General features: G+C 28.0%; 1 long non-coding RNA gene across 1 annotated transcript; it reads right to left on the minus strand.

Annotated features, from left to right (window-relative positions):
• Positions 1 to 125: 125 nt before the first annotated feature.
• On the minus strand, positions 126 to 6,482 carry LOC147816002 (uncharacterized). Its single transcript, XR_015431529.1, has 4 exons — positions 6,422 to 6,482; positions 4,225 to 4,305; positions 4,082 to 4,136; positions 126 to 369 (listed from the first exon to the last, which is right to left on the minus strand). It is a non-coding gene; the product is annotated as an uncharacterized LOC147816002 (long non-coding RNA).
• Between the last annotated feature and the right edge of the window lie 4,005 nt (positions 6,483 to 10,487).

The raw sequence follows: 10,487 nt of genomic DNA on the forward strand, positions 1-10,487 counted from the left end.
TACTGTATTTTTTTACTCGAAAAATCAATTAAAATGAACACTGCATAACACTTATACAAGCAAACTTCAATTAGAGTCAATTAAAAAAAAAACAATCTCTTGTTTGCAATTAAATTGAGACCAAGTCATTAATAGAAAGTGACTTTAATTCAAGTAAAAAAGAAATCAAAAATTTAATAAATATCTTCATTATATAAATATTTCACAACAAATAATCTCTGTGTTCAAAAGTCGTATTCTTCTATAACAATTTCTTCATCAGGCAATAACTTGACATTTTCATCTGACTTGTTAGCATCATCAATTGGGTCGCTCTCTTCCTCTCCGAAACAAAAGTGGTCTTTTTCATCTAACGTCTTTACCACTTGGCTATTAATATATGAAATTTTACAACAATAAAAGTTAATAATCAGTAAATCAATAGTAATGAAAATGATTATCAATAATGGTGAAAATAAAGATTGAAAGATAGAGAAATGATTTTTTTTTCCTTTTTGAAAGATATTGAATAATTTTCAATTTAAAAAAAAAAAAAAAACATCCTTAAACTTATGTTTGTTTCTCATTAAACTTAGAAAACTGAATTGACAGAATACTACTAAGTATAAAGAAGTCATTAGTAAAATAAAATTTTCAGATAATTCTATATACCTTGCACTTTCACATTGCTTCAATTTTATATTACAAAATTATTTGCAGTAAGAGTAGGGGTTATTTCCTGAGCATATTTGAAGATTTTCTTAAAGTTAACAGATTTTTTTTTCTAATATTAAAATCAGCAAACACAAAACTATGATGAAAATTTTAATTACTTTTCCTTAATTCATTTAAAGATATTAAATTAAATTAAATTAAAAAAATTAAGAATTTTTTATTTATTTATTTACGGAATTTCTGAAATTTACATAAAATATGACTTTTTATCTAATATAAATTTTTTGCTTGATATATTTTAGACAATGCCTAATTTTGCGAAAATGAAGATATAGAAATTTTGAATATAAGAACATGAAGATTCTGCTGCAGATCGACTCAGTAAATTCTGCTGTAAGGTATATAAGTTGCACTGCAATGCCATAATCAAAAATACAAAAGTAATAACCAATCAGAGTTTTTAAATGAAGAAGTACATTGCATAAAACAGATTTCATAAAACAGCTTGCAAGAAAGTATTTAAAATTGATTTAAAATGGTTCTTAAAAACAAAATGCAACTTTCTAAACTAGCTAACATGCGGTGAATGAAATTATCACTAAGTTACAGAAGTTAAATTAAAAATAATGTAACTCTAGTGAAAAATATCAGAAAGTCTTTTTTTGAAATGATAATAATATTTGTTTTCTTGGAAAGGTGTGTCGTTTATGAAAGAGCAAAATCATTGATCTGTCTGGGTTTTTTTAAGAGGTACCTATCTTGTGAAAATTTAGACATAATTAGTGCAAATAAAAAATTATATTTAAAAAATCAACACAAAAATATGGTAAAGGAAGAAAATATTTTCAAAAATTGTCACTACAAATAAATATCATTTATGACTTATTTCTATATATTTTTCCCTATATACTCAAAAATAATTTTGGTATTGTAAAATTTTGGGCTAAAAATTTTATCTAAATTACAAAAAGCATAAATCTGTAAAAAATCATTGTCCACAGTAAAATTTCAACTTGAATTTAGTAAAAACATGCATTTAACAGTACTAATACTAAAAGTTATTCTAATTATGAGAACATTTTCCTCTGGGTCATACAGAAAAAAGTTTCACAGAGAAAAAAATATTAGAAATGTCAGTTAAAAGAAATTTACAATAGTGTTTATGATAATGTTCGAATTTCGACTTCTTGTAAAGCTTACAGAGGGAGAGCCTTGCTTTTAATTTTAAAAAACTCAGAGGGAAAAAAATTCGCTTTGATAATGCGTAAACGACCGATTAGGTTTCCCACATTGACTGAACACATGCTACCGTTTTGTAAAAGACAGCTGGCAGGAAAGCTCTTCTTTTTCATAGATTGCAACAAGAACACAGGTTTGCATGAGAACTTGCTTTTTTATTTGTGAAACTGCCGTTTTTCCTAAAGTTGAATTTGTGAAGGTACCGCTAAACGGTAGGAAATTTACCCTGGACAGACCCTTGAGCTCAGTATTTATTTAATATCCATAAAAACAATACAGTATAACCCTACAACAACACAGAATTCAATACAAGTTAGCGTTCCAAAATCGTGCAATTCTAAGATGTATTTATTACTTAGTTCTATATATTTAAAGAATAATTAATACATTTAGGTATATATTTATAAAATAAAAATAAAAAATACCTTGGCAAATATACTAAATTAAAAAATATATGACACTAAAATTTTATACTTTCATTGTAAAATATATAAAATTGCATCTATTATTTGAAATCAAAGTTCTAATTTTTGGTTAAATTAGAACTAATCCATATTACCTTTATAGACAACTGAATTTAAATCCTTAAAAATATTTTCTCACAGCGCTTCTGTTTTGAGATTAAGCTCTTTTGTTCTCCTATACGGTTTATTTTTATGTTTGTACGATTATCTACGCTTATGTACGGTTACTTTCTTATGTTTGTATTGTTTAAAAAATGGTTCCAAGGAGTAAAAAATGAAGATTTGTTAAATAGCTGCAAAAAAACAAAAAAAAAATTTAAAACTATAATTTTTATTTTTCAATCATAAGACCCTTATTTTCTTGAAGAAATCTTAAAATAGTTTTTAATTTAAGAGAAATTGTAATGGTTAGCACCTCTGAAAACAGCACAGGAATATGAGTGTGATGCTATTTTCAACATTTGTTTTGATGCCAGTTGATGGTAAATTCAGAAGGAGTAGGTGTGAACAAATTGTGTAAATATTTTCATAAATAAGCAGACATTCAATTTCAATATGAAGATGAAAGAAAAGCCATGATCTCCAAATAATCTGCTGTTGAAAAATTTAGTGTTAAGAGTTACGATTCTGAGAAGAAAAAGAATGGAACAGTCTTCTTCTCTAACTAAAGATAGTATTATCTCAATATATTTATCTTTAGCGCAACTTTATATTTCATTTTACAACCGCATTGAACAGTCAAGCCAATTTCAGGTTTACAACCATCAATGCTTAACTATGTTTCCCTGTAAATTTTGAACCCAACCCAGAAGACAAGAAAACTCCTGGATCAAATATTGGGACTAATCAACCCTTGTAATGTTGCACACAATTTTTGCACAAAACTTAATTTAGAATCCTAAATTGAGGTACAGTGCTTCAGAAGATATAATTTTCAATATTTATAAAACATTTTCTTGAGAGTGTAAAGACAAATGCATCTAGTCCATCTAACTGGAAGAAAAAAAAAAAAAAAAAAAAAAAACACAAAATTCTTCAAAAAAGACAATCTTTTACAAGGTCTAACATCAAAGCAAATGTACTACATTAGAGAATAAAAAGAAAGATAGTATACATACAAGTACAAAGTAATAGCAATTGTATGTGGTCACCTTTAAGACAAGTTGGAATATTTTTAGCTTTAAAAATATTTAACACATATTTTTTCAAAATATAATTTACAAATTTATTAAAAAATATAATTGATAATTTTAAAACTAAAATCAATAACAATAAAAACCAAATTGAAGAGATTTTAATTGTTTGAAAGAATCAGGGGTGATTTTGAACCGAAGTAAAAAAACCTGAAAATTTCTTGAGTAAAATCATTAATGACGTATTTCAAAAAATAAATATCTTTATAAATTTAAATCATTGATATTTTCACAACATGAAATTCTAAATAAATTATATACAACATAATTTAAATTAATAATTCTGTAAAGAGATGCCAAGCATAAATTCTAGTTCCTAATATTTCTAAATAAATTATACAACAATTTTTATGCATAAATGTGATCAATGATTTCTTGAAATTTCTAGATCTTGGATTTTATGAAATTTTCGGATTGCGGTAAGCAGAATCATCTCTGAAGAATATTGGACTTAATACAGCTTAATTTGTAGATTGCATCACTACAAGGTTTTAAAAATTAAAAAGTTAACATAAAATGATAATTAATTACCTAAAAAACTTTTTTATTTTCATATCTCCTAATTCTTTTGTTAGTGTTACTTGAGCTAAAATAAAAAAAAAAAATGAAACAAATATTTTTAATCTATTTATTATGTTTTTTTTTTTTCAAATAGAATATTAAAGTGTTAATACCAGGATTTAAATCCCTTATTTGCAATTTTGAAAGATAAGGAACTAAGTCAACTTGTAGCTGTCTCATACTAAGAGAAGAGCCTGAAAAGAATAGGCAATGCACTTAATTCATAAGCTATAAAAAAATCCAAATTGAACAATAAAATATAAATTAGAAAGTTACCAACATTTCATAACCATAAATACCCATATCTGCCAACATGGATAGGAATAAATCCAGTAGATTTTACGAAAAAATAAAAATTTTATAACTGTTCCATAATTTTTTAACCGTTTTGAGAAGTTTGGGATTTTATAGTCATCACAATACAAAAACTTTATTACACTAATAAAGTTTATTACACTATAAAACTTTATTACACTAATAAATAGTCTGCAATATTTTCCATTTATGATTAATATTAAATGAATTTGAAATGTTTCTTTTTATTATTTTGAACATCTATTTTAAAAAGACAAGTAAATCATTATTGATGATTAAAAGATTTTACTATTTAAGTACAGAATAAAACAAACTTAAATTTTCAGAAAAAAGAAAAGCTTTAAACTAATTACAATAAGTGAGTCTCGTTCCATTATGCACTAGCAATACTTATTTAAGTATTCAAACAAGTGATAAATTGTGTAAAAATTCTATTCCGATTAAGGATATTTTTCAAAAACTTAATCAATTATAGGGAATTTTCTAAAATGTACAAAAACCAGGAGAATTTTTATTATACCAGTAGACTTGGGAAAAAATGGCAAAATCCAGTAGTCGACTGGTAAATCCAGGAGAGTTGGCAGCTATGAATACCCATTTTAAAAACATCATCATCATCATCAATGGCTCGACAGCCCAGGGTGGGCCTTGGCCTTCTCAAGAAGTTTAAACGAAGTTCAAGTGAGTTTAAACTTCTGAAAAAGTTTAAAAACATACAAATGCAAATTTTGAATATTTTAGGTGGATCCAAGAATCTAGTTAAAAATTTCCAAAGTCTAAAAAAGTTAAAGCTTTCTAGGAAGATCAATGCTTCTTAATAATGAAAAAAAAACACTAGAAATATTTTCTCTGTTAATTGTAATCTATAGTAACTGTTAGGTTATTTTAAAAGATTTTGAGCAGAATGAAACATTTTAGAAAATCATGCTATTTATGGCCATGCAAATTTTATATCAACTATAATGCATGGAAGAATTAGTGGCTTTTGGATTTGGCTTTGGTTCCTTTTTGAATTGTGGCATTGTAACATAGTGTCTCCTTTATTATTAGAAAAAATAAAACTATAATTTCTTTCCAATAAAAAAAAACTATTTTGAGAGAATTTAATGAATATTTACAGTTATATTGTTTTCAAAACTCACAACATAACAGTTTAGACAGCAATGAAGCATTGACTGTATTATTATTGCAGGAAGCGTTGCCAAATCTTCCAACAATAAATAAGCACCTTTTAAGTACTTTTTAAGAGTTCAAAATATATTTTTAATCACTATATACATTAACAAAATGCAAAATAATTTTCAAATTTTACATGATCATGATAAAATAACCAGTTTCTGACAACGAACTATTTTCTTGATTATATTAGCTTTTATAAAAAGATCAAGAGTTTTTCCAGTCTGATATCAGGTGGTGGAGAATGAAGTCTAAAATTGAGAATATCTAGCAAAATGCAGCAGAGTTGCACATGAGAGAGCAAGAATGTCAGTGAGCCCAGCTCAGAAGACTTACATGCAGACCCGCAAGTATTTCATCAAACAAGTAAAATGATTGGCACTTTCATACGCTACGGATCGAGGGTACATTGAAATGGATTGTGGTTGAATGAACTGTGAAAACGTTGAATAGAATAATGTGAAAAACACGCTTCTGCATAATATACGGCAAAAATCGACAAAGTAAAGAAAAAAAAATCTGATTTTTGAAAAGGGAAAATTAAGCAGTTTTTAAAAACACTGAATAAAAAAAGCATCGGGCCTTTAAAAAAAGAAAATCAAAGATAAGCACCTTTAAGCACTTTTTAAAAACTCTATGCGCGATGTATTAAAACAAAGATAACAAAATTCATTTGACAAAACTGCAATTAATCTTCAACTACTCACATAAGTTCAGTTAAGATATTTTTACTAAGTGGTAATGCTGGAAGCAAGTTTATAATTTTGCTTTAAAAAAATAAAAAATAGGAACAAAGTAACTATTAAAATAAAGTCCTACCACTAAAAGCATACTTCAGAGATTTTTGCAACCGCCTTTGCCGTAAGATAAAAAAAGAAATAATAAATAAATAAAATTTAAACAAAATGAAAGCAGATATAAAATCACAAATCAATAATTTTGGCAAAGAATCAAAGAATCTTCATATATACCTTAGATAAATTTTCATAAAATTGAGGTTTGTGCAGTGCTCTCCACCTCCTATTAGTCACAGAGGACAAATTGAACATCAGACCTCTAGACGCCAAAGACACCATATAATCATTCATTGTGTCACGACTCTGAAACAAATATATACATAATTTACCCTAGAATAATGGTAGAGACAATTTCAGTTTTTGACTTTTTTTTAAATTTCTCAAGATTTTTAGTTCATGAGATTTTTTTTTATACTTAGCTATAAAGCTTAAAGCTGTCAGAAGTTTGAGAAACCAACAATAAATTACAAAAAAAAGGATTTTTTAACACCCTATGCCAGAAAGCCAATCAAGAATCTTGTAACTTGTATTGATTATTTTGGTTGCTATTTGCAATAACAGCATAAAATTTCATAAACCTAGCCTAAATATTTATGGAGTTATAGACATTTTAAAAAAAATTTATTCCCTTGTCTTATGTTTTTTTTTTTTTTTTTGTTATAACTTCAATATCTAATATAATTAAACAAAATTGTTAGAGAAATTTAAAATTATTTACAAAAATATAGATTTAAAATTTGAAAAAAAAATCAACAAAAACTACTTAAGATATGAGTAAGACCCCTGATGGTAAAAGAACAAGAGGAAGACCCAGACTTACCATCCAGCGCATGTTTTGAGGCGAATTAAAAGAATGTAGAATATCTGGCTGGGAGGAAGCAAGATCAATTGCTAGAGACAGGAGGCGTTGGAGGGATATGCTAGAGGCCTTAAGTGCCTAAGGCACGTAGAGGATAAGTAAGTAAGTAAGATATGAGTATTTAAAGTAGTTCGCTTATATTGCGCACACACAGAAAATTTTTAAAAAAAAATTCATATTTTTGTAATAAATTGTATTTTGGCAACAAATGAAAATTATCTAATTTAAATATCTTAAAAATTGTAAAAGTGTCTAACAATTTTCTAAGTTGTTTTTATATTTTTTAAAAGAAAGCTCAAAATGATAAGGGTCTTTCCACAAGTTTCATTTTATATTATAAAACAAGATTTATTAAAATTGATGTCGGAAAAAATAGGCGAGACTACAAAATAAAATTTGTGAAAAACGCTAACCTTTTGTGATTTCTTTTAAAAAATTACTTAGAAAAATGCTTGAGATTTTTAAAATTTTTAAGATATTCAAATCAGTACTCTTTTCATTAGTTGCTAATTGCGGTTCACCGCAAAATCAAGGCCTCCATTAAACTTCGGGAAAAAAATTTTTGACTTTTTCAGGTGTACCAAGTAAATTTCAATTAAAATCAAGATCATATTTTCCTCGGAAAACTTTGATTCTTTTATCTGTAATGTGAAATATTTGATTTTTTGTGTAAAAAAAATGTCATTAAATGAGGATGGGAGTATTTCAGTTTGACTAAAATGTGCAATTTTTATAACAAATAATAGATGTCAGAATTATTTAACTTTAATCACAATAACTGATTACTGTTACGGACAATTTTAAGACTGGTTATTTTCCAGGCATGATATAGAAATTTTCCAAGCTTTTATAAAGAAAATGCAGCGTTTTCTGACTATTCCCTGATTTTTAGAGTAAAAAAAAAAATTCCCTAACAATTCCAAGCTTACCTTGAGGTAGGGGAACCTTGAAAATTATGAAGAAAAAAAAAACAGTTTAATCGAGATCCCCACAAAAAAAAAAAGAATGAAGAAATTAAATATTTAAATAAGTTGTTCTTTAAATATTTTGAAATAAAGGCAAAGATCATTTCATCTTCAGACAAAAGAGAAGAGCAAGAAATAATAATTTTTATGTGATTAGTTTTTCTTTAAGTCTTTCTTTAGGGAATAAAGATTAAATTTAATTTTAATAACCTTAAGACTAATTCAAAAATTTTTAGAAAGGAAAAAAAATACAATACATCTCTTCAGACATATGAATATGAGACTTCAAAAACTCCAAATTATACAGCAAAGAGATTTTGCTTAACTAAATTACATGGCACAGAAAAAATAAAAATTAAACTGAAACAAGTGATTCCAAGATTAGGGACTGGAGTATATTAAATAAATCAAATGTCACATGACTTTCTGTTCCAGAAAAAAAATTAACGTCCCAATAAAACCTTTGACATGAAACAAATTGATTTAGAAACAAGAATTTGACAAGAGAGTTTCAGCCAAATGGTTTCCTTAATGAACATACAACATTTCATTTTATTTTATAACCGTTGTTGAACAGCCGACCCAATTTTTGGACTTACGACTACTAATGTTAAACTCCATAGCCTTGTAATATTGAACCCCATCCAGAAGACAAGAGAACTCCTGGATCAAGTATTGGAAGGAATTTACCTTCTGGGAGAACTTTTTGATGAAACTAACCCGCATTTGCATTACATGGAGAGGAAGACCACTAGAACCCCCAGGGACAGGCTGACGGTAATGGGACTGTAACCCATGATCCGTCTACCACTAAGGATATATCACGTCAGCACTGTGGTTGGTGCAAGCGAGATTCGGAGTTGTATCAACCAGCCATTGCTGGGATTTGCGCCCGGTTCACCTCATTGGAAGGCGAATGCTCTAATCCCTGAGTCACTGCAGCTCAACATACAACATTTTATTTTATTTTATAACCGTTGTTGAACAGCCGTTTTAATTTTGGGTTTACAACTACTCATGTCGAACTCCCTAGCCTTGCAATTTTGAACCAATCCAGAAAACAAGGAAACTTCTGGATCAGTACCCCCATAGGAATGATTTGTTATGGGAACATAAAGAATTTTGTGACACGACAGATTTAACGTGCATCAGTCAACATTTACTACACGGAAAGTCTTTGGCCGGCAGGGACCGAACCCAGAACCTCTTGAACATGGATCCAGTGCCCTACGGACGAAGGAAAAAATTCCTCAATCGTAAGAGCCTTTGGGTATTGAAAACTTTGCCCTACTTTATAATTGAGGAAAGTTTGGAAAAGCTGATGGACACTCCATTGAAATTTAAGCTAATGTAAATATAAAAATAGAGTGTTTGGTTTTAAAAAGATAATTATTTTGGGGGTTATTGTTTCCACTCTTCAAATTTGTGAACTAAAAGATACATAAAGAATAGAACACTATTTCTTAAAGTTTTTAAATAAATTATTAGTAGTTTTAAAAAAAAAGTGATACACACATTCCATAGAGCGCTGACGTAATCAGCTTCACTTAACCAATGTGCACATTCAAAGTTAGCTTCAATGTCATCAGCAAAGGGAATATAATTCTCTTGCAAAAACAAAGTAAAAGCTTCAGCAGAAATAGATGTTTTATCAAACACTTCCTAAAATAATACAACACAAGATTAGTAAACATCAGCAAATGAATTAAAGTGATAATTATTAAATACAGCCTGCATTGCATACCTGCCAACATTGGAGAAATAAAATAGTGGAGATTTTACTAGCGACATTTTTTAGGCTATGAGTAATGTTTTGAAACATTATTCATAATCATGTAAGTCAAAAAGAAAAATTCAAAATTAGAAATAACAAAAGCACTTACATTTAGCGAACTAAAAAATATGTATATAAATCTTAATCTAAAGAAGTTTTTTTTAAAACCATTATTTATAGTTACTTAAACTATTCTATAACCGTTGTTAAACAGCCAACCTAATCCTGGGTATATGGCTACTAATATTCGACTCCGTAGCCTTGTAATTTTGAACCCAACCCAGAAGACAAGGGAATTCCTGGATCAAGTATTCGGAGAAACTTGCTTTCGTGGAGGACTTTTTGATGGAACTAACTCGCATTTGTGCTAGATGGAGAGGAAAACCACTAACTATCAACAGCTATTAACACTAAACATTATGCAGTACTGGCAATAGCACTATCCGTTGAGGAAAAAGAGAAGTATTTTTGCCTTAAGCGGTTATTTTAT

The sequence above is a fragment of the Parasteatoda tepidariorum genome, chromosome 2 (genome assembly GCF_982258835.1).
Source record: "Parasteatoda tepidariorum strain Cologne lab strain chromosome 2, Ptep-v5.0, whole genome shotgun sequence".
Lineage (NCBI taxonomy): Eukaryota > Metazoa > Arthropoda > Arachnida > Araneae > Theridiidae > Parasteatoda > Parasteatoda tepidariorum.